The following is a 25,056-nucleotide window of genomic DNA, read 5'->3' as shown; positions in this document are numbered from 1 at the left end:
GGGCCAGCCGCCGCCGGACTCTTTATTTATGGGGAAACAGAGACACCCGGCTCCAGCCGGAGCGAGGAGCCGCCTGCCCTCCCCTTCCCGCCTTCGCAAGCCCTGCCCCGGCCCCTGCTGCCTCCCCTGGCGCCCTCCCACTGCAGGGCACGGGGGATGAAGGGGGCCTCAAGGACAAGCTGCTCACGGTGGGGAGCTCCCTGCCCCTGCTCTCCCGGCCTGCGCTGCCAGCAGCCCGCCTGGGACACCCCGCAGGCAGCGCAGGGGGAGGCTGAGGGCGTTGGGTTATTAGTGCTAAGGAATTAGCTGGGAAATGGGGTTATTCTCAGTCCGGAAACCTAGACCTAGATGGAGACAGTTGGCTGGCTGTGCCTGCCTGTCTGTCTGTCTGTCTGCTGCACCCTCTGTCTGCCCGTCCGCACAGCCAGGGGGTGGCACCTACTCCAGGGCCTGCCTCCAGTAAGCAATTCCCTCCGCCGCTTGGACACGTCCCCAGTGTGTCCTTGTTCGCCCCTCGCCTACGCTCACCAGCCCTCGGAGGGCAAAGTAGGGGCTCCCGACCTGCTCGTTAGAGAGTCGCACATGCTGCAGATCACAGTGGGCTGAACACTGCCGCGTGGCTGCCAAAAGCCGGAACGGCTCGGTTAGCTCCTTGTCGCTCATCTTAGAAAACAGCCCCTAGTTTATGTCCCCAGCTGTGGAGCTCCCGCCAAGTCCAATGTTCAAGGCGTTGAGAATCTACTACTGCATAAGCGCTCGGTGCTGCCCACACACCAGCACCGTCAGGGAACTCGAGGTCAGCAAGCGGTGGGTGTATCGCCCCCGAGCGTGTTAGCACATCCACTGGTGTCAGCGGCACTCGCGACCTGCCACGGAAAACACATCAGCAGAAGGAGCCGTGACTATGAATATAGTACCAGCAGCTCAGAGCGCTTATGGAAACAGAGCCCTGCTGCTGGGGGAGGAGGTGCAGGACATGAATGGTGGCTGTATAGCCTACACCAGAGGGCTTATGCCAGCCGAGGCTGAGCCTGTATAGTCATAGTATTTAAGGCCAGAAGGGACCTCCAGATCAGCTGATCTGACCTGCTGTATGTCACAGGCCACCAACACCACCCCCTAGCCTAGTCCTGTGGCGGGGAGGTAGGTAATGATGAGTTCATTTGCAGTCCATACAACACTTTGGAAAAGGTAGGGCTTGTGCTCCTCCCATGCTCCCATCCGCACTCCTACCCCTGCACGCCTTCTCCGTGGTGCTGAGAATTGCCAGCCGTACGAGCAGCTCCCTCATCTGCAGTCTGAGGCCCCGATTCAGCAAAGATTTTAAGCATGTGAGTAAGGCAGTCAGCTTCCAAAGCGTGTATCACATATCACTACGGACAATAACCACACGCAACTATCTGGGTAACAGTCGATGCGAAATAACTAAGGAGTCTCCAGAATGGAATAGTGGACTATGAAATACAGAATTGCAGTTTAACATTATTTACTGAAAGGATATAGGGACACCACGTGTGGTCAAAGACTTTCTAAGTAGACTTAGAAAATAGATTTACAGGTTCATTTCAATAAGCTACCGTGGTCAAACGTTTTAGGTACTAGAATGAGGGCAATGCAGATTAAGTGATCACATAAAGTGTATTGGACCCCAGATGAAGTACTGTATTAAATGGCGGTTATGGTAATAACGCGAAGTCTGGTGGCACCTTTTTTACCCAGGAAAGCTTATGCCCAAATAAATCTGTTCCTCATTAAGGTGCCACCAGACTCCTTGTTTTTGTGGATACAGACTAGCACAGCTACCCCTCTGGTAATAGTAATAGGAACAACACAGATTTCCTTAGTTTATACCATCCTACATAAACTAAATGTTTGGCAATGTATGTTGTATATGATCTCATCCAGAAAACTGAGAGCTCTTTTGATATCTGTGTAACTGGGATCTCAGCAAAGGATAGTAACACAGCCATGGATTTAGTTAAGAATGTCCTGTAACACTGGAAGAAGTTTGGAGAAGAACTGGCATGACTCCCCTCAGCTAACATTAATTAGAGCCAAAATCAGAGGGAAACTAATTCAGCCCTGGTTCACAGCCTAAGCAACCCCAGGGATTTCACAGAAGTGTGCATGAGGTATAAACTAGGAATTAATTTAGCCCTGATTGTCCACGGTGTTCAAAATCTTGAGGAGATGCTCTAAACTTTGCAGTATCACACATTGAAGGGATAGTGAGATTGAGGACTGTAGATGTGAAAAATAAAACCCCATCTGTGTTGCAAATAAAAGTATTTGAGAAAAAATGAGTTGAGGAATGAAAAACACAAAACAAAAAATGTCACCCTAATTCAGGGCTGCCCAGAGGATTCAGGGGGCCTGGGTCAAAGCAATTTCAGGGGCCCCTTCCATAAAGAAAAGTTGCAATACTATAGAATACTATGTTCTCGTGGGGGCCCCTGCAGGGCCTAGGGCAAATTGTCTCACTTGCCCCCCCTCTGGGCAGCCCTGCCCTAATTCAAAATGATTCCCCCACCCCAAGACTGAGGTAGGTGAATGTGGAGGAGGTGAATGATGAAAGCTGGCACAAGAGAGAACCTTCATTCCTTACTCTGCTTCACAGAGCACCTATTATCAAGTGTGGCACTGAACGCTGGTGACTGGGAGGAGGTTTTCGTATGTCACTTGAAACCTACATCACTTCTCTTTCAAACCCTCTTTTTTATTTCTTTTGTTTAACTTTCCATTATTATTCCTTTGTGGAAGTAGTTAGAAGATTGTCAAGTTCTTGTTCGGTTTCTTAACGCCTAGTGACTAAGTTATGGGTATGAAACAAAAGGGATACAAGTGTAAAAGTGATATATGTGCACTGGAAAGGGATTCCTTTCATACAATTTCTAATCATTCAGAGCTTAGTCCTGTCTACTAGATGCAGCTCGGCACTGGGAGTGGTACAGAGTGGCACTACTCCAGGGAAGTTTAGGAAGGGATTGTTAGAGCAAGATAGCCCCCCCCACCATTCCGCTCTAAGAATACTTTGCACTTTGTGATACGCCTTCACCGTATTTTGAACATAGGGCCACACATTTCCTGGCTGCTGCTTGGGTCCTTGGTAGGAAAAGAAAAGAAAAAGAAAAAAGACTCCCCTGTCTTAGTGATCCTCATGCAGGAGCCATGCACAATGGCAGGCAATAGGGACTTACCGGCTCCTCCTAGCACCCACGGGTGCATGTCACCCCTAACGGGATGGGAAAGACTCAGGGTCATGTTTCCCTCCTGCACTGTTTAGCAGAGCCGAAGGGTGGGAAACTCATGGAGCTGTCCTAAAGGCTGGGACCCCTGCATGCCAGGAATTCCTGGAGTTAGCTCTCTCTGTCGCATAACTTACTACCTGATTTCTCCAGCTGTGGAGTTCCTGCCAAGCCTAACATTTAACACTTTGAGAATCTAGTAAGTGTATAAGCGCTTGGTGCTACTAACACACCAGGGGCATTAGGGGAGTGAAGGGGAGCAAGCCAGTGGGCTTGGGAGTGTATATTCCTGGAACTCCCAGGCATGCGGGGACACCAGCCTTTGGGGAGCGCAATGTTCTCCCCCTTTGTGTCCATTCAGTTCCGCTAACCAGTGCCCACAGGAGGGAGCAACATGATCCTGCATCTTTTCTCTCTCTTTTGGGGTGATGGGCACCCATGGTGCTAGGAGGGGGCAGTAAGTCCCTATCACCTGCCATTGTGCAGGGCTCCAGCACAACGGACACAAAAGCAGGGGGAGGTTTTTTTCTTTTCCCATCACCCACCCATGCAGCCATCAGTAAATGTTTGGGCCTATGTTCAAAACGCTTTGATGGTGTAACACAGAGTGCTAAATATTATTAGAGCGGAGTCTATCTTGCCCACTTTGGACTCAAATTTCCCCAAAGTGATTTCTGTTAACATGCACAGGATTAAACTGATCACTAAATCTGGAAGCAATTTTGACTCAATCCATATTGGCATGGACTAATTTAACTAATTTAATTTAATCTGTGAGGAGCATCTGAGCTTTTCTCACACGATCAAGACCTTGTAAGAGCCAAATATTTGTCAATTTGGGTTCTTCCATTCTTTGTCTACATTGCTAAATTGGGACTTTTTTGAATAATATCACTACTACTATTTCTATTGATGGCCACAGTCCTGTGGGCTATAGTTATTGTGAGATAACTGGACAACAGAGTACTTTTTTCCAAAGTGCAAAAAGCCCCAATGTGAAGCACTTGCATGCACTATATTGTAAAACTTTTTTAAAAATAAGATTTAGAAATGCCAGTGTTCTCTATTCTGCTGTAATATTTGTAATGTGCTTTTAACCCTCTTTCCAAATAAGTGTGGTTATATTTTGAAAGCATGGAAAATTATTTTAACTTTAGGTAGACAAATAATATGGAAAGCGTGGAACTCTAGAGTTCAAAGGTTAATAAGCATCAGATGTAATATGAAACCAAATATTTATGAGCAATGCTTAATGAACAAAGAACAGCTAGACTGGGTCAGACCAATGGTCCAGCTAGCCCAGTATGGATGGGGTCTCTAACTGCAGCCAATGCCAGATGCTTCAACAGGAATGAACAGAACTGGCTAATTTCAAGTGATCCATCCCCTCTCCAATCCCAGCCTCTGGCAGTTGGAGGTTCAAGGATACCTGGATCATGGGATACACCCCTGAGCATTTTGGCCAAAAGCCATTGATGGCCCTATTCTCCATGAATTGACCTAATTCCTTTTTGAACCCAGTTGTCAGAATGACTTAACATGAAGGCTGGAATCTAACAGATCTGACTGTCATGCACTTTGATAAAGTACCATTAATGCAATATCTCTAAGACAGAAACAAGAGGTGGAGGCAAAATAGAGAGTGTGAAAAGTAGGGGTTGCTTAAAATCTGCATTTACAAAAACACGTTCCCTATACTGATAAGCATGGCTACTGTCCTGTCCTCCTCCAGATCTTTTCAAGACTGGCTTCTACAACTACTCCAATGTCAGCCAGTGTTTAATTGTTAGGCTGAGGGGCAAGTTTATGTAACTATAAAACTTTTAAAGAGAATGATTTACACCCAATATGTGTCTGTATATAAAACAGGATATACAATGATCCCACTCTCCTCTTCACCTTAATTAAACATGTGATATTCTAAGAATTCTAACCTAAATGGTAGTGCAGAGTTGCTCTGTACTGTTAATCTAAACTACCGTTCATTTCACAGCAAGTGTGCTTTATTCCTTTCTATAGTATGTAAGCACTTTGGGATCCTTCACAATGCTAGGTACTATTTCAGGTGGAGCAGATAGAAACATAAGTAGTTAAAGTTCCCCAACACTTTCATAAGCACCTGTTTTCAGTTCCTTATATTTTTGCCAAAATTTTTAAAGATTTTAAATCTGGGTCTCTGCCTTAGGTTGTTTTTTAATTTCAGCTGTTTTTGTTCATTTGTTTCTGAAAATGAGAGTAGGGAAAAATAGGGACTGTACACTGGCAATTGTAAATTCTAGCATTTTCAATCTGTTGGGTACTTAAGTTAAGTACCTTTTAAGGTACTTTGAAATGTAGGTTTCTGTATGTTAATATTAAGGTTGTGTCCAGGGCATATTTACTTTATAGACAAGCTGATAACATAAAAGCATTTAGTTGGAGCCATAAAAGTTTTAGGCTCTAATCCTAAAAGTTGAGCTGCATGGATTGACCTTTGTGGCTGCACAGAGCCCTAATTCCTTCCAGATCATCTTGCAAGATTGGGGCCTCACTTTCTAAAGTGTTATCAGAAAACACTCAACAAACAAAAATATACCAAACAAAGATGTATTACCAGCTCTTCATTTTTTGCCTGAATTTCAAAAAGTGTTTTAAATTTCTATATAGAAAAAAATTCCTCCTCCCCACATATGCCACTAACCTCCCTGCTAGGCTGGATAACTTTGCTGAGCACACACTTCCTTATATGGCATGTTGCGCTCAGATCGTCTGTTCTGAACTTTTGCTTTAATTTTCGAACCCTCTAGTCTGTATTAATTTAAAAACACTTATCAGCATCAAACATACATATTTATTGGACAAGGTAAGTGAAATAGTGATGTTATGAAAATGTTTTGTTCTTCATATGGATAATTATAAACAGATTTTAAGGGAGACAGTTTATCAGATAAAATGGACATTTTCCACATACACACAAACTCATAAGCTTAAACAATCCCTTTAATATAACAATCTTATCCAACTTCTAAGTACAAAATTTGAATCACTAATGCAAAAATTACTCAGAATTTAGCTGTCAGATGCAAAAAACAGATAATGTAAAAACAATGTATATTTATTTTGAGGTATTGTATAATTACTCCTTAAACCATGAATTGCTTTTCATCAGTATAAGTAAGTTATACATGAACATTCAATGAATTTTACACTTTGCAAAGCAAGAAAGCTCAGTGGCACACACACAAAGTAAACAATAGATTTAAATCCTTGTACAAGTGAATCAGGGAATAATAAAACCCCGACCAATACTATTTTTTATGACAAAAAATTCTGAAGTAGTCCAAAAGAATAACCCAAAGGCATGCAAAATAGATAATTGTGAAGCACACCCATCTGTGTGGTACAATGAGAGAAAACAAACTAGTGTAAGGTGGATTTAGAAATCTACCTTTTGTATTTTTACTGATTGTCAATCAAATCCATCTACACAAGTAGAATGGAAAATGAAAAATATTTAGTCTTATTTAACTCGTAAGTAATCAAATTTCATAGGACTTCTGACAGTCACTGGCAAAAAGGGGTTAAAGTCACCATGTTTTCATGGTTTGGTGTGATTTACAAAACCACTCAAATGTTACAAGCAATTAGTGTTATTGTGTATGATCTTTTACCATTTTTGAGAGGAAAAGGATAGAGATCATCTGAGTTGTTAGTGCAGATGGAAAATTTCTATTTATATGCTTCCATCTACTTCAGGAAGCTAAAGAGAAGAACATGAGACTTCACACTGATGCAGTTATATGAAAGTAGTCTTTCCTGAATTGTTTCTACCGGTCTTTCTTGTCCTCCTCTTCATCTAGGATGTCCTGCAAACAAAGAGACAGACAAATCAGAAAGAAGCAAATGAACAAACTTTCCATTTGGCAAGATTAGAAACCGATATCTCAGGATAAATATCCTAATGTTAAATCCTGAAAGGGCAAGAGATGCTGGGCTCTCTCTGTGACCACACAAGTTCAAAATGCACCAGAAACACTACGGTTCCACTGCAAAAATGGCACAATTGGACTTCCCATCCCAGAGCTAAGATCCATGAAGTTCTCTGCAGGGACTTCGGGAGGGGTTGCGGGTGGGCGAGCTGGCTGGGAGATATAGCCAGTACATTGTGCAGACCTACTAGCTACAACTACACATCCTCAAAGGGCCAGTAGGCTGCAGCTGTTACTATAGCTCAGGGGTGGCCAAACTTACTGCCCCTCCGAGCCAGATATGACAAATCTTCAGAAGTTTGAGAGCCGGGGTGTGCCTGATGGGGCTTAGGGATTCAACCCTGCTCCTGCCAAAGTCCTGAGCCCTGGCAGGCGCACCGCATGAGGCTGAAACCTCAAGAACCCCTCCCTGCTGTGCAGAAGCAGCCCCAAGCCCCACTACCCTGCTGCAGGGCAGAAGTCCTGAGGTCCCCCTACCCCTAATCTGGTAGGCGGAGGATGGAGGACTCTGCAAGCTGCACTTTAACTGTAAAAGAGCCACATAAGGTTCATGAGCTGCAGTTTGGCCACCCCTGCTATAGCTCATAAGCTGCAGTATGGATGCAGCTATGTAGGTGGTTGGGGTCTGGCTTCTGGGTTGAGGGAAAAAGTCCGTCTTCCTCAACACTCATGTTGATTTCCTATATATAAGAAAGAGCTTGTCTTCACTATTGGGGATATTGATGCTGCTGCAATCGATGCAGTGGGTGTCAATTTAGCGGGTCTAGTGAAGCCCTGCTAAGTCGATGGCTGAGCGCTCTCCGGTCAACCCCTCTGAGAAGAGTAAGGTAAGTCGTCTGGAGAGCATCTTCCGTCAGTGCAACACAGTGAAGACATTGGGGTAAGTCAACCTAAGCTACGTCAACTCCAGCTACATTATTTGCATACATAGAGTAGCATAACTTAGGTCAACTTACCGTGGTAATGAAGACAAGACCCTAGGGATTTTAGCTTAAGTGCACCAATTGTCAAAAGTGACAAAAACACCCAAACTACACATGGAGTTCCATATTCTCTTCATTTTGAGAAATAAAGTTTGTTCATTTTGCAAATCTAAGGTTTATAACAACATTTAACAAAAGCAAAACAAAACCCCACAACAGACTGCAATCTCCTCCTGAAAGCCATCTGTATTCTTTCTGGAGGCTACATCACCACCCAAAATGAAGATTCTACAGTTAGAACGTGGCAGGCAATTTTGTTGATGTAGGAGTCAATAGAATTGTGCTCTCCCCCATAGCACTGCCAGAGCCTAGTTCCAGTGGCACATACAAGTTGCTTAAGACACACAGACACTGTAGAACCAATACAATTAACAGAAACAAAATGACGTTTTCCCAAGTAAACATACATGATGGACCAACAGGGCGCTAACGTGGGTGGTGACATTTTACAGAGTTACTTCTCTAACTGAAGCTGCACTTTAGGATAGTGGCAGAATTCTCTCAGCTTCTCAAAACTTAAGAGTTTGATTTTTTTAGGTCAAGGCTGAGTGTTGGCAGGGGTTCACGTGTGTTAGCAATGTCTATGAAATTGTATATGACCATATCTTTCTCTCATTGAGTATGTGTTAATGTAGAAATAATTAGGTATTACTTGTCCTGAGCCAGGAGGAAGGAAAGAGGCAAATATGCTCAATGCTTGGTTAAAGGAGAAGTGAGGGGAGAGGGGAAAAGCAATTTTGTACACAAAAACTATGTTAAAGTAACAATAAGGTTGCAAAGTCAAGCACTCAAGAAGTTAGGAATTCAGAATTCCTTTGCAACCTTAATTTGGCTCCCTTGTGTGCACGCACATTATGACAAGGTGTTTACTTACATGATCACAAATACTGTTTGTTCCAAAGAGCCCCTGCACCTCAAGCCAGTGCTCAGGATGGACAGTCAATGTGCAGCTATTCAGTATTTTGCTTTTATTCTCATTCAGTATGTTCTTTTAACAGTTGTGTTTGTGTGTGCAATTTCTTTTTTTAAAAAAGACAACCAAACCCAAACTCCATCATGTGGCATCATATTGACACCAACGTGGTTCCAACCCTGCTGATGAACCTTTAGATCCATCACACACACATCTCTGTCACTTGAGCTAATGGAGTAACTCATAGAACTAGTAGGATGTGGCATGGGTGTGGGGGAATGAGACACACTTAGTCAGGGGGATTCACAGATATTGCTAATGGCAGAGGAATGGTGAGATTCAGGAATCTTGGTTTCCATTCTTGGTTTTGGAAGAGAGTATAAGGAGCATTAAGACCTTTCTGCCTGTTCTCTCCTGCCCCCCTCCCCAAACTTGACTCCTTCAGCCTCATCCTCTTCAATGTGTCACAACCTGTCTCTTCCCCACCCCTGGGCTCCTTGTCCCAGTCCAACTCTCCACTTCTCAGGCTTCTCATCCCAGTCTCCTTGTTCAGCCTCCCCCCCGTTATCTCCCCATCTAAATCCTAGGGCAGGTCTACACTACAGGGCTAAATTGACCCAAGTTATGTAACTCCAGTATGTGAATAACGTAGCCAGAGTTGATGTACCTTAGGTCGACTTACTGCAGTGTCTACACTGTGCGGGGTTGACAGGATAAACTTTCCCGTCAACTTGCTTTATGTTTCTTGTTCCAGTGGAGTACTGGAGTCGCTGGGAGAGCGATTGGTGGGCAATTTAGCAGGTCTTCACTAGACCTGCTAAATTGATCCTTGGTGGCTCGATCACTGTGTATCAATCCCCTGGTAAGTGGAGACAAGCCCCCAGTCTCCTCTCTTCACTCACAGTCTTATTCATGGGCGGCTCCAGGCACCAGCACACCACGCGCGTGCCTGGGGTGGCAAGCATGGGGGGGCGCTCTGCCAGTCGCCATGAGGGCGGCAGGCAGGTTGTCTTTGGCGGCATGCCTGCGGAGGGTCCGCTGTTCCTACAGCTTCGGCGGACCTCCCACAGGTGGGCCACCGAATCCATGGGACCGGGGACCTCCCGCAGGCAAGCTGCCGAAGGCAGCCTGCCTGCTGTGTTTGGGGCGGTAAAATACCTAGAGCTGCCCCTGGTCTTATTGCCCAACCAGTCTCCCCAGCTCCCAGTCATTTTCTCTCTCCCACCCTCAGTACTGTCAGACACCTTGCACCACTCTACTCTTTTCCCTTCCTCCCCGACTCCTTTTTGCTGCTCTTGTCCTCTCTGTATTTAAGTCAGGTGGCTTCCTCTTCATGCCCCCTGTGCAGCAGCAAAACTGTGTTTCTGGGTCAGTGTGATGGCACAGGAGAAGCTAGCTACCCGTATTCAATGCTAGTGCCCAGCCTGAGGCAGCAGGGAGCTGCAATTACAGAGAAAATCCAGCTTCTGCCCTAAAGCTCTGGGCTGGAATATGTTCAGTCACTCTGGGGGGGTTGCATATGCATAGTCTCGTCAGTACAGGTGCTCTGAGGGGCTGCAGCATGCTCCAGGAAGACAGAATCTTCAGATGTTTTAGCTGTCACATGAATATTTTTTAAAGGTTTGCAATTCAGTCAAATTTGCACAATTTTTCTGAACAGCACAGGTACATTCCTGACACAAAAGCCATCGGCTGCCAAATTTCCAGTTACTGCTCCAAAGCACAGCTTTGTTCTTGGAAACAGCTGAACCATTTTGGCTGAAAAACTTTCAAAAAAAATGTATTCCGAGGCAGACACCTGGAATAGAAAATTTCATCCCATACAATTAAAGTTTGACAACTTTTAATCAACTGAAAACAGGGTATTACATGGGAAGGGTCTGGCAATCTTAACAGGCAGTGCTACCAGCCCCAACTACGTTTTTATAATGTTTCAATGGCTCTGAACCCCTAAGCCCAATAAAAATCCATGAAATGATTTTTAAAAGTGTTATTCAGCTTTTGCCAGTTAGGCTGCCTATTAACATCTTGCATGTCACTCAGTTTGAACACCGTGTTTACACTGACCTGTTTGTAGTCTCTTGCTTCCTGGTTCTTGAGCATTAACAATGCTGCAGCATTTGGACTGCAAACATCAGAGGAATGTTTAAAACCATAAAACAAAAACCAACCCCAAACTCTCCCTTTCATTGTAATTTCCATTACCTTCTTGAAGCTCTCAGCCTCAGTCCTTGAGTGAAGGACTTTACATGAATCCTGAATCAACCCCAAAGCTAGTAGCACACCAGGCTTAGAATCTGATGATCCCCTTTTCTTTTCTTACCTCAGAAAAATATACCAGCTTTGCCCATAAGATTCCTGTGAGAAGGGCAGATTTCTATAGGTATTATTGATTACCTATATTACGAAATAGAAAGTCCATCCAAGTCCCAGTCATCCTGTCTGCCGACAGTGGCAATGCCAAAGTGCCCAGAGGGAGTGAAATCCTACAGGTAATGATAGTTGATCTGCTCTCCTGTCATCCACTCTCCACCTCTGACAACAGAGATGGGCCCATTCCTTACCTTCAACCTGTTATAGTCCTAGCTTAACAACTGCCTCTGACCAAGGGTGCAACGGTTGACGGTGTTTGCTAGTGTGAAGAAGAATTCTTTTATTTGTGTTTTTAAATCTGCTGCCCATTAATTTCAATTTGGTGACCCTAGTTCTTATATTATGGGAACAAGTAAATAACCTTTCCTTATTCACTTTCTCCACACCACTCATGATTTTATATACCTCTATCAGATCTCCCCTTAGTCTCCTCTTTTCCAAGCTGAAAAGTCCTTCAGGGAGTAATTTCCATTGTAACATATATTGAAGGGTTTGATAAATTCTCTTGCTCTTGGAAAATAAACATCCAACGTGTAATTTTGTCAGTACAATTTCAGAACATTCTGCTCATGCAGTGAACCACAACCACCTACCTGCAGCCGTTCATGTTCTTTCATAAGGCGATCATATTCTCTTTTAAGGCCTTCAGATTGCTTTTTAACTGCAGTCACTTCATTTGTTGCCTTGGAAAGGGCTATAAGATATAGAAGTGAATTTATCAAAATACTTTAGTCACTGCATTTTGATATGAAGAAACCTCTATGCAATAATGCTATAGGTGTCCAAGAGTAAATTTTCAATTCTATCTTTAACAGCATGTGCACCAGAAATATACGCCCCAATTCTGATCTCACATTGGTCTATGTCTATTGACTTAAAAAACTTGAAGGGTCTGATTCTGATCTCACATTGGTGTAAATATGAAGTATTGCCATTGTACTTTAAACAATCACAGGTAAGTAGATATTTGGTACTTAAGTAGTTTGTGAGAATTATTATTTGTAGAAAATTAAATTCAAAAGTATTACACTGGAAAGTTTCAGAAGAAGTTCATATTGTTTAATATATTGTATGAGTTTCCATTCCCTTTCCTTTATAGATTTGGTCAGAAAAGAAATACACTTATAAACAGCTGATGACCTTTTAAAGAATTGCACCATCTACTGAACTGCATGATTGTCTAATTTTTGATGTGATCAGCTTTGTGTCTTACATTACATTTAGTTTTTGTGTCCAAACCTGGACAGTGTGAAATGATTTGAGCCAATGATTTAATAATTTGGGGCAGCTATTTGGAGATTTGTTGTTACATTCAACCAAGATGTGTCAGAATGTAGGAAAGGGCTAGGGAGCTATATTCACTCTCCCTCATGTCATTCTACAACCAGAAGCCTTTGTACCAAGCAGTCTCAAGAATATGAAGAGGTGACTTCCTGTTGTTAGACCACAGTTTTCCAACAAATTATAGCGATTTTTTTTGTCTCCCCATTTTAGGAGCAGAATAATTGTTGCAATTGCCTTTGCCTATTAGGGCTGCCATTACTGCCCAAGACAATTTGCCAGTCACCTATTTGCTGTTTAGTTCACCTGTTTCATTCTGGAGAACTGTCACTGTAGTGCCAAATAGTGCTATGGGAGGGTTTAAGATCTGTTTGAATGTAATTTCTATTGGAGGCAGCGTATTTTGCATGCCTATCCAGTTTTCCATATGCAGAAATGTCTTATTTAGTGGTACCCAGCAGTCAAGTTGTTCAAATAATTTAAATGTTTGGTACTTAAGAAGATGTTCTATGTGTTGTAGTATCTTTTCTGTCCATTTGCTTTTTGGAATGAAATCTAATTTGTCATATAATTCACTTAACTTTGATAGGAAAATATGTATTTTACATATAGTCAGATTTCACCAATCATTTTTCATTTGTAAAAAATGGCATTCTGAAGTGTCTCAAACTGATTTTTTTTAAATGTAGATCAGTTTGATTTATATTTCTGTTCCCAGAATTAGGGACTGCAGATCTATTGGAGGTTTAACTGTGCAGTAAAATTTGGTTACTATATGATAGCCGAAGTTTAGACAAATGTGACATGTTTCAGGTGTTGAGAGTTTGAATTATTTTAAATACATACTGGATTTATGCTCATGAAAGTAACTAGCTTGATAATATACACCACCACTCGTCTACCTAGATGTTACATCAAGCATCTTAAATGCAAGTATTTGCAAGCCTTACTTTTGCAAATAGTCTACCCTATTGATCTTAATTGGACTACTTAGCAAATAAGTCTTGCAGGACCAGGTGCTATATTCCCTAGTAACATATTCATTTTCATTTGAGTAATGTGTTAGACCTTTCCTAAGCAAAAATGTTATCAAGTAACTAAAGTGATGTGAAAGTCCTTTGTGCTGTGGCAGATCACTCCAAAACCAGGCTCCTTTTGACATAAGAACATAACTAAGGAATGAAATGGGATTTCAGAAGGGCAAAGCAGTTTTGTCCATGGAATTCAAAAACATTTTAATTAGGAATGAAACAATTTCCCCCCACTCCTTCTCTTTCTCTATGGGAGCTCCAAGCTCCTTTTTAGTCCTGCTGTATGTCACGCAACAGTTGAGGCCCTTCAGTACAGGCATCAGCCTTATGGCTAAGAAGTCCGGAACAGGACTTCTTAAAGCTCATCAACAGGGTCAAAAGTGCCATTGTTGGGTGATAAAGAGCACTCCTTTTTCACTGTTCTACACCTACAAATTAGATTGGCCTAGCTACATTGCTCAGGGCTAAGAAAAATTTTGTTCCCTGTGTGACATAGTTAGGTTCACCTGACTTTCACATCCAAGTAGGTGAGCAGAAGAATTCTTCCATTGACCTATCTCAAAAGAAAAAAACACTTCCATCATCATAGGAAGCATCTACATTACAGCTGCAGTGCCATAGCTATCCCACTATAGTCACTGTAGTGTAGACATTGTCTTAGTGTGTTGCCTATATAGCACATCCTAGTATAGGTAGCAAGAGAGAGACTCCAAATTAGGTCACCTACATTGCAATACGGGCTATTAACCATAAGCCTAAGAGGTTAACTCACAAAGCTATTTTAAAAAGCAAGTAACAAAATGTAAAAGGTGACTTTATTTTTAAATTACCTTTGTTGCTTGCCTTCCCTCAACCTCCATCAGTGTCCTTAGACTATGAACTTCTCAAGATAGTACCATTTCTTCTTTAGTCCCCAGAACATGCCTAGTTTATAATTGCATCTGCAATTTGCTAAGATGCTGTTCTCAGCAGACATGGAACAAAGCATAGGTGCTTAATGAAGAGAAAGAACAAGGGAACTAGTCTGAAACAGGGGCAATACTTCCACTGTGTGTTCATTTGACAATTTAGTTAAAAAACAACCTTATTTTTTAAATTTTCCATGGTCTTTCTTTTTTTTAAATGTTCGTAGCCTTACCTCATAGACCTGGGATGAAATGCTGACTGTATGGAAGTCAATGGCAAAACTCCAACTGACTTCAATGGAGCCACTCCCCCTCTCTGCTAGTCTTGCACTGGCCTCCTCTCATCCTTTAATACCATCTTGCCAGCATTAATGTAAGAACCTTCTCCTCCACAACTCCCACCATTTGGAACAGCCAGCCATTCTGCACATCTGACAAGTGGACTCTCCATTATATTTACAGTCTTAGCTGAACTTTTCTTCTTTTCTTATATTACTTAATTTTCTCTTCTGCTACTGATATATCTGACACTCACATGTGGGAATCAAATCAATAACTTTATAAAATAAGTTTTTACTATTTACATTGCAGATAAAAGTAAACAAATGTTCTCTTTCCCCTTTTCACTTTCAAGTTCCTCTCTATGCTGTATAGAAAACTAAAAAGGAAACATACTTCAGGATTTAACAGTTTTTCTTCATACTTAGGGATTTCACAATCTAATGCCATTGCACTATTTTTCATACAATATTTTGGTAACTTGATCTAATAGTAGCTAGTGGGTTGTTTTACAAGAAGCTGAACACTGCTTTGGTTGTAACTAAAAACACCCATATCTCTAAACATGAACAAAATGTCTAAAGATATCTGTAGATCAACAAAGCAAATAACTCACTGCACTGTCTCAGTGTTTTGACCACAATAGACTCATGACAGGAATACCTCACTCAATCCTAGTTGAAGGAAACCAAAGGCCAGGTTGTCCCTTCCACCTCTGTGGGGAAATGAGGACAACCTCGTTGATCCCTGCTGGGGACTACAGAATGAGAAGAATTGTGCTGCCTTTGCAAAGTTATTTCCCGACCACCTTTTCTGAACACCTCCCTGTGACCCACTCATTACAGTCCAATCAACCCTATGGTAAATCCCCACCTACAGTAATAATGTCTGAATCCAGCTGCACTGGACATCCTCATGTTCTACAATATGAATTTTATGACAATATCATTGAATAAATACATTAAACCAGAATAAAACAGAAAATGTGCACAATGTAGCTAAGATTACACTGTGATTTTGCATGTTAGGATTGTGTTACCTTAATACAAGGTTTGCATTTAATTTCCAATTAATTTTTTTTAAAAGGGAAAAAGGCCAAATAAAAATCCTTATAGCAACATAAAGGATAAAGGCACTTAGAATATATGCATCTATAAGACCAGAAGGGACCATAGTGATCATCTAGTCTGACCTCCTGTCTAAACATAGGCCATAGAACTTCCCCAAAATAAATCCTAGAGCATATCTTTTAGAAAAACATCCAATCTTGATTTAAAAATGACCAGCATATGCCACACAACCCTTGGTAAATTCTTCCAATAGTTAATTACTCTTACCATTAAAAATATAAGCCTTATTTCCTGTCTGAATCTGTCCAGGTGCAACTTCCAGCCCCTGGATTATATTATATCTTTCTCTGTTTGACTGAAGAACCCACAATTAAATATTTGTTCTCCATGCTTGTATTTGTAGAGTGTAATCAAGTTACCCCTTAACCTTCTCTTTGTCAAGCTAAATAGATGGAGCTCCTTCACACTATCACTATAAGGCAGGTTTTCTAATCCTTTATTGTTCTTGTGGCTATTCTCTGAACCTACTCCAATTTATCAACATATTTCTTGAATTGTGGGCAGGAGAACTGGACACAATATTCCAGCAAGGTCACACCAGTGCCAAATTCAGAGGTAAAATAACCTCTCTATTCCTACTCAAGATTCTCCTGTTTATGCATCCCAAGATCGCATTAGCTCTTTTGGCCACAGCATCACACTGGAAGTTCATGTTCACCTGATTATCCACTACAACCTTTCTCAGAATCACTGATTCCTAGGACAGATTTCCCCATCCTGCAAGTATGGTCTTCATTCTTCGTTAACAGATGCATACATTTAAGCTGTATTAAAACAGTTTGCTTGTGCCCAGTTTACCAAGTGATCCAGATTGCTTTGTATCAGTGACTTGTCCTCTCCATTATTTAAAATTCCCCTGATTTTTGTATCATCTGCAAACTCTGTCAGTGATGATTTTATGTTTTCTTTCAGGACATTGATAAAAATGTTAAATAGAAGAAAGAACTAACTTTTATGGAAGCAAACCTGCTCGATTATGATTCCCTGTTTACTGGTCTCAAAATGTAACTATCATCCAGTTTTCAATCTATTTAATGTGTGCTAATATTATATTATTCTAGTTTTTAATCAAAATATTATGCAGTACCAAGTCAAATGCCTTACAGAAGCACAAGTATATTACATTAACACTATTACCTTTATCAACCAAACTTGTAACCTCATCAAAAACAGATATTAAGTTAGTTTGACAAGATCTATTTTTCCATAAACCATGCTGATTTACATTAATTACATTACCTTCCTAGGTACTTTATTAATTGAGTCCTGTACCAGCTGCTCCATTATCTTGACCAGGACTGATGTCAGGCTGACAGGTCTATAATTACCTAGGTCATCCTGTTCACCTTTTTAAAAAATTGGCAAACTAGCTGTCTTCCAGTTTTTTGTAACTTCCCCAGTGCTCCAAGACTTACTGAAAATCAACATTAACAGTCCAGAGAGCTCCACAGCCAGTTCTTTAAAACTCTTGAATGCAAGTCACCTGGACCTGCTGATTTTAAAGTATCTGACTTTAGCAGCTTCTGTTTAACATCCTCCATAGATATTAGTGAAATGGAAAGTGTGTCATATGATGAGACTGTATCATCTGTTTTACCCCAAATAAACAACAGAAATATTTACTGAAGACCTCTACATTTTCTACATTATTTCTGATAATTCTACCACTGTCATTTAGTAATGGACCAATACCATTGTCAGGATTGTTTTTGTTCCTAATATATTTAAAAAATTCCTTATTGTCCTTATGAACTTATGAAAATACTTATGTTTGACTGGTGACCAATCATATGCTTTGAAAAGTGTAGATTTAAGAACATGTTCAGCACCTTCCACTCTCATTGAAGTCTTTGTACCCAACTCCCAGCCTTAAAAACTCAAACTGAGCAAGAGTAGGATGCTCTTGCCTGGGCCACAGAAGAGGAGTGGAATTGTTCTAAGAGGGCTTCTCCACCCTAATAACTGGAAAAGCTGCAATATTCCTACCACATACTCCTCTCTGCAGAAGTGGTGGACCAGATCATCACAGCAATTCTTAGGCCTTTCCCCTGCTCAAACTATTAATCCTCTACTGGGGAAATGGTTTTGGTACCAGATAATTCATGCAATAATTAAAAACTTATCAGTGTTGGTTGCAAGGTAATTTTTTTTTAAATGGCTAATACTTTGCTCTTATGTAGTTTGAAAGATTATGTGAAGGGCCACTTTCTTTAGAGAATCTCAAAGTGTATTTGCAAAACATTTTCCAGGCAGGGAAAATAAGGCACAGACAGGCTAAGTGATTTGTCCAAGATAACAGCAAGCCAGTTGTAAAGCTAGGAGTAATACTCAGATCTCCTGACTCTCAGCACTGTGCTCTAATCAGAAACACATACTTCAGAAATGTTAGTTCCTCATTAAAAACTAATTCACTAGGCTCCCCTTCTCCCCGCATTTTCACTGTTTTTATGTTGAGTGAGCAATTCCAAGCAATTGGATAAAATGATTATCAAATTCAAATTAAGTTTGTCCCTTGCATAACATCTTAACATGGTGCTTAAGTAGACTTGCAGGCCCTGCAAAAGCCCTCCTCAACAGGGTTAATGATATCCCTTTGAAAAAATATAACCAGAAATACTCAGCTATGACATGTACTGCATTACATAGGATGCCTTTTAATAAAGTTAGTCTGGAGCAGAGGTGGGCAAATTATGGCTTGCGGGCCGCATCCAGCCCACGGTACTGTCCTGCCCAGCCCTTGAACTCCTGGTTGGGGAGATTAGCCCCTGGCCCCTCCCCTGCTGTGCCCTCTCCCCTGCAGCCAAATCACAGCACAGGCAGTGCAATACTGTGTCTGGATCTGGTCAGGCGGTGCGATTGCCAGACATGCTGCTCTGAGACGCACGGTAAGGGGGCAGGGAGTAGGGGGATTGGATAAGGAGCAAGAGGTTCCGGGGGACAGTCAGGGGACAGGGAGCGGTTGGATGGGGCGCATGTTCTGGAGGTGGTGGTGGTCAGGGGATGGGGGGAGGGTCTGGATAAGCGTGGGAGTCCCAGGAGGCCTGTCAGGGGGGCAGGCTGTGTAGATAAGGGGTGGGGCAGTCAGGGAGTTGGGGGGAGGGTTTGGATATGGCGCAGGGGGTCCCAGGAGGGGGTGGTCAAGGGACAAGAAGCGGGGGGGGTTGGATGGTTTGGGAGTTCTGAGGGGGCAGTCAGGGGGTGGGAAGTGGGAGGGGTCGGATAGGGGTCGGGGACCAGACTGTTTAGGGAGGCACAGCCTTCCCTACCCAGCCTCCAAACAGTTTTGTAACCCCGATGTGGCCCTTGCACCAAAAAGTTTGCCCACCCCAGTCTAGAGGTTAAAGCAAAAGGATGGGAGCATGGTAGGCTTGTCTTGTATATCTAGCTCTGCCAATAACTCAGCGTGTGACCTGACCTGGTCACTTAACCTTCTTGTATCTCAATTTCCCCATTTGTAGATGGAAAATGAGGTTTACTCACTTTTGTAAAATGTTCTGAGATCCTGTGAAGGTTTTCATGTAAAGGGGATTTTCACACATCCCTTTAGCCTGGTTCTCCCACACCCAGAGATGACCTGTGCCTGCTGACAGTGGGGGTGGGGAGGCACAGAATGAGGGCAGCCAGCTAAGCAGTATTACTGAGCGTGCTTAGTACAAGCCAAACAGCACATCTGGGGGGGACCCTACATGCCCCCTCCGCATCGTCTCCGTCCTCACCTCTTTAAAACAAAAACCTACATAATGCCCAAACTGAACTCTCACTGGTAGTGATAACATTTATCAAATGCTTTCACATGTCCCTGTTTTTTGTTCAGACCTTTCAAATCTTGAACAATCTTGCATCAACTTATTTTAAATTAAAAAATGAATGAATGATTGTAATATTATAGGTCTTGAAATGGTGTATTTTAAAACTAGATTGGCCAAAACCATCCCTTACTTCTTCCCATAAAACCTAGAGAACTAGCAACACAATATTCTTGTTACACTTATTTTGTACACAAACCAAATCTGTTTAAAGAATCCAGGATCCTGTTTCAACAGCATCTTTTTCCTTCCCACCCCTGTCCCATTATCAGCCTCTAAGAACTATTTTGAATACTTTTTAGTTCTGCATGTGTGTGTGTGTAAATATAATGTGTTCAAAAGCACCTGAGGGTATGTCTACACTGCAGCCGAGAGGTGATATTCCCAGTGTGGGCAGACAGACTTGCGCTAGCTCACCTTGAGCTAGTGTGTTAAAAATGTCTGCGTGGAGATTGCAATACTGGAGGCAGCTTGGGCTAGCTGTCTGAGCTTGGACCCAGGGGGTCAGGCTGGCTTGGACTCAGGCTGCCAGCCCAAGTCTCAGCCAATGCTGCAACATCCCCACTGCTACTTTTAGCACACTAGCTTGAACTGAGTTAGCCCGAGTCCCAGCTGCAGTGGAGACATACCATGAGGATATGTCTATACTACCTGCCAGATCAGCGGGTAGCGATCGATCTATCGGGGATTGATTTATCGGGTGTAGTGTAGATGCGATAAATCAGTTCCCGATCGCTCTCCCATTGACTGCTGAACTCCAGCAGTGCGAGAGGTGGAAGCAAAGTCGACGGGGGAGGCAAGGCCGTCGATGCAGCATCGTGAGGACATGAAGTAAGTAATTTTAATTCGATCTAAGATATGTCGACTTCAGCTACGCGATTCTCTTATAGACCAGGCCTAAATCTCATTTTCAAAAATGACTTAAACTTAAGCTTCGAAGCACCAAATGCACTTATGAAAATTTTATCCATCATCAAGTTCAAAATTACCCCCCCACAAACCTTAAACATTTTGCAAAACTATAAATCCCACATTAAACAACGAAAAAGACAGACATTACCCCTTTTGGCTGGAAGGTTGGCAGGAAAAAAAAGAGAGACATGTCAGTGAGGTTCTGTGTCCTCTTATTTTGGATTTCTTATCCTGTGTAGTGGAAAAGCTTGATATGGATGGAGTCTGGTATGGAAGAAGGGTCATATTTAATTAAAATGTATAGGAATGGAAGAGCAGAAGAGTTGTCATGCTCTCAGATACAGGCAGAACATTTGGTGCAAATCATATGGAGTGGAGCATTATTATGAGATGTCCACATACTACTGAGGAATTTGGTAGAGATCTGTTCTGCTGCAATGCTTGATTAATACTTGTCAGTCTTGTTTTTATGTGTAAATAAAGCTGTAGCTTTTACTAGATGTTAGTGCAGTGCCTGCAGAAGACAAGGTGAGTTGAGGAAGAAAAGGAGCAGGTCATTTCTGCTGTACTTCCCTCAGAAAAAGTCCCATGGTCATGAACAACAAATACTTCATATTTCAATAGTTCCCTAAAGTACACGATCCATAAGTGAGAAAGGATAGATAAGACAAATGCCTGGTTAATATATAGTCATTTAAATGTATTCAACTAGGCAAGACTTTTCTAATCCATCCATGAAAAGGAGAGCTGAGAAAAGGAAAGTCCTGCAAATTAAACTCAGACCAGTTTATTTCATTGTGGGTTTTTAGACAATTTATGGCACTAGCAAAATAGTGTATTATGTTGTTTCAGTATGTACGACTATTATGTTCACTATTGATTGAAATTTAGGAAATTAAAACACACCAAAGAAACTTCACATTTTCAGAAATAGCCTCGAGAAGTTCCCCTGCAAATTTGTATGTACAAGTTTTCCATACGTAAAGTTGTCTACATGCAAAAGGTAGTAAGTACAGTGCTAGCAGATAGGTTGAGAGCCCTTGAGAATTTAGATAAAAATTTTCCTGTTATAAGCAATTATAGTTTTGAAATGTACCTGTGTGCAAAAGGAGAAATATTTTCTTATTTCTGGATTCATTTTTTGGGCTTTACACAGAAAATCCCATACCAGAAGACACTCAGTCACTCATGAGCATCAGGTCTACATCGCCACTACTAAATCCTGCCAGCACTCAGTTTTTTGCAGATAGTAGTGAAACAGTCTTCATAATATGTATGTGCATCTATAAACTGCCATCTCAGAATTTCTCTCTAAGGACATGTAATTACATGTCCAGGTATGCTAAAAATGGACTTACACTCTGAAAGTGCTAGCTAACCCACTGTTGGGTGCCCGTAAAGCCCTCAGTATGTGGGTCTGCAATAAAGAAAAATAAAAGCCCCCTTTCCTTCACTTCCATAGCATTGCTAAAAAAGAGGCCTAAATGGGGATGGGAAAACCAGAACAAAACATAACAAAAAAATCCTGTCTGAAATCTTTGTCACCTCCTCTCCCACATTTTCTCAGATTTAAGTAAACCCCTTATCTAAAATTCTGGCCTTGTCTTCTCTAGGAAAAATGGTGTTTTCTAAACTCACACACCAGTTTGTAGTTTTCATATGATTAAGAGACTGCTCCTCAGAGGGCCTCCAAAAAACACCTCTTCAGTATTTGGATCCCAGTAGAAAATTCAAAAATATCTCACATTGAACTCAAACCATAAAAGTTCACCTTTCCCATAAAGTTAATGTGTTGATCGGGATGCAAAATTCTATTACTAAAATGTCAAACTGAAAGATTTTAGTTCTAAAATCTAAAAGATTTTAGTTCTAAATGTGACTCTGACTGAAACTTTACGTACAGCAGCACTAGGGTGCCTTAATGTACTGCTCACGCTCCAAAACGTCCGTTAGTCTATAAGGTGCCACAGGATTCTCTGCTGCTTTTAATGTACTGCCACTGTTTAATGCAAATGAACCACTCACAGCATTCCAACATTATGTACAAAGTGTTTCATGAACTGCTTCATATTACAGCAAGAGATGTCTGGTGTAATATGCTGTGTACACAGTTTATTTGCCATTCAAAGAGCAAAAACGTAGTCTTCTAAAGCAGTTGAATATTCCAGCCAAATCATATTAGATTTTACCAAAATAAGGCTAGGAAAAACCACAAAGGATTTTTCCATTAATTTTTTTTGTGGTTTAGGCCTGTCATGATTAGGTAAAGGGAAATTTCAAAGAGACATTACTTTGCAACTATGCAAATACAAAGGAAGAAATGGAAGGTTTTTCAAAGATTTTTCAGTCTATGAGCTCACCGAAGCGCAACACAGATAAGCAAGATCAAAGTTGAGATTATTAAAAATAACACATTGAAAAACTTGTTTTAACGCACTGGTCTTACTTTTAAAAACCATGAAGTTTCACATTCCATGGTTCAGTTTTAAGGAAGTTATATTCTGAAATTTCATAAGACATACCTCGATAACTTGATATAAAAATTGAAAAAAATATAGCCTGGATCAAACGTGTGGGGTGTGCCCACACTAGCTTTTACATTCATGTTAAGCACCTCAAGTTAAGTAGCAATTAACCAATTCAAGGTTAATAAAAAAAATCTAGTGTAGAGACATAGCCTGGCAGGGTGACCTTTATTATTTGTATTATCGTAGTGCCTAGGAGTCTCCTCATGGTTATTAACCAAATTTTAACCTTGTGCATATGACAGTGTCAGAAACTGATTCCTCACAATACAACTTCTTATTGAATTTGTAGGGACTTATTTTTGGTGCACTTTAGCTGAAGGACATCCCTCAAAACCCCCGCAGGGACTACAGCTGAGATGGCATGTGATAAACCTACTTTCACCCCAGCTTTCTATTACATTCCTGGCTAAAAAGCTTATTGTATATATTAAGACTATCCCCTGCTAGTATAAATACACATATGCATTTACATTCTCCTTTCAGTGAGCTTGTCACTTCAAAGGAAGCCTTTCTTCCCTTTCTGTAAGGAAACAGCAGGGGATGGAGAACCCACAATTAAACCTGCCTGGCAGGGTAAAGGAGACCCCTCTCCTTTCAAAATAATGGATTCTTGCTGTATTAATGCATCAAGGCCAACAAAAAACAGTTGTTCTGCAGTTTTAATTTGTCTTCAGGTTTAGAACTGACAACTATGATTCATTAAGCGTTCAGAGTTGCTATTCTTGCAGTTAGTAGCAAAGGCACACTACTCTAGCCAGGGCACTGACCACTCTGTGATCTCATGAGTACTGCTACTTTATGGTGACAGCATTCTGTATATCATCAAGGAAAAATATTTTTAGACTAGATTGTGTCTATTTGATCTTTACAAGGTCACAAGTGATGTTATCTAAAACATTAATTTCAGATGGGTGGGTGTTCATAAATGTCACACACCTTGAAAGATCCAAATAGGACATCTTCAAACAGGTAAAATCTGCTTTTATCTCAGTGTCAATTAACCAAGAAAGCAGTTCTGACAGCCTAAACCTTAAAAACGGTAGCTGATAACATATGGTGTCATGCTACAAAGCACATAATTCCCCCCTTTAAAAAAAAAAAGGAAAAGAAATGCAAATGTCTCTACAGTTAAAAAAAAGAAAAGAAAAGAAAAATACACACATAGTCAGAATTCCGATAAGGGCTTACCTTGTATCTGTGGTTTAAAAAGTATACTGTAACGAATAAACTTTTCACATACCATCCCTTTTTTGGTATGAAGAGGAAGATTATATTATTAGATTTGTATCAGTAAATATACATTAATGTCAATTTCAGTGGACACACTCAAACTAATGAAAAGTGTTTCCATTGATACTAATCAAAACGTATAGATAGGCAAAGTAAGAAAAATGCTGCTTAAGAAATTAAGGATATTTTTTTGTATATTTTGACATCTGATGTTGACAATTTGTATTTTAAAGTCATAAAACTTTAACTTTTCGAATCTTGTAGTGAGGTGGTGTGGTTCCTGCCGCCGTGGAGAGAGACAAGTCTCTTCCAACACCAGAGTGGATGGAGCCAGGGAGTTCTGAGTCCACCCCCCCAGAGGGTCAGGTGCGGCACTGGAAGTATAAAAGCCCGACCCCAGAGCTCACTGAGAGGGCAGCCACCGGGGAAGCCAGACACCTCTGGCCTAGCTTGTGATTGGGAAACCCCAGCG

The 25,056-nt window shown here is 41.5% G+C and overlaps 1 pseudogene; it reads right to left on the bottom strand.

The window, feature by feature from the left end:
- Nucleotides 1-7,012: 7,012 nt before the first annotated feature.
- The window catches only part of LOC116833374 (B-cell receptor-associated protein 29-like), a 38,471-nt pseudogene continuing 20,427 nt past the window's right edge, over nt 7,013-25,056 (bottom strand).

This window comes from Chelonoidis abingdonii, chromosome 1 (genome assembly GCF_003597395.2).
Source record: "Chelonoidis abingdonii isolate Lonesome George chromosome 1, CheloAbing_2.0, whole genome shotgun sequence".
NCBI lineage: Eukaryota > Metazoa > Chordata > Testudines > Testudinidae > Chelonoidis > Chelonoidis abingdonii.
This window is presented reverse-complemented; position numbering and strand designations above follow the sequence as displayed.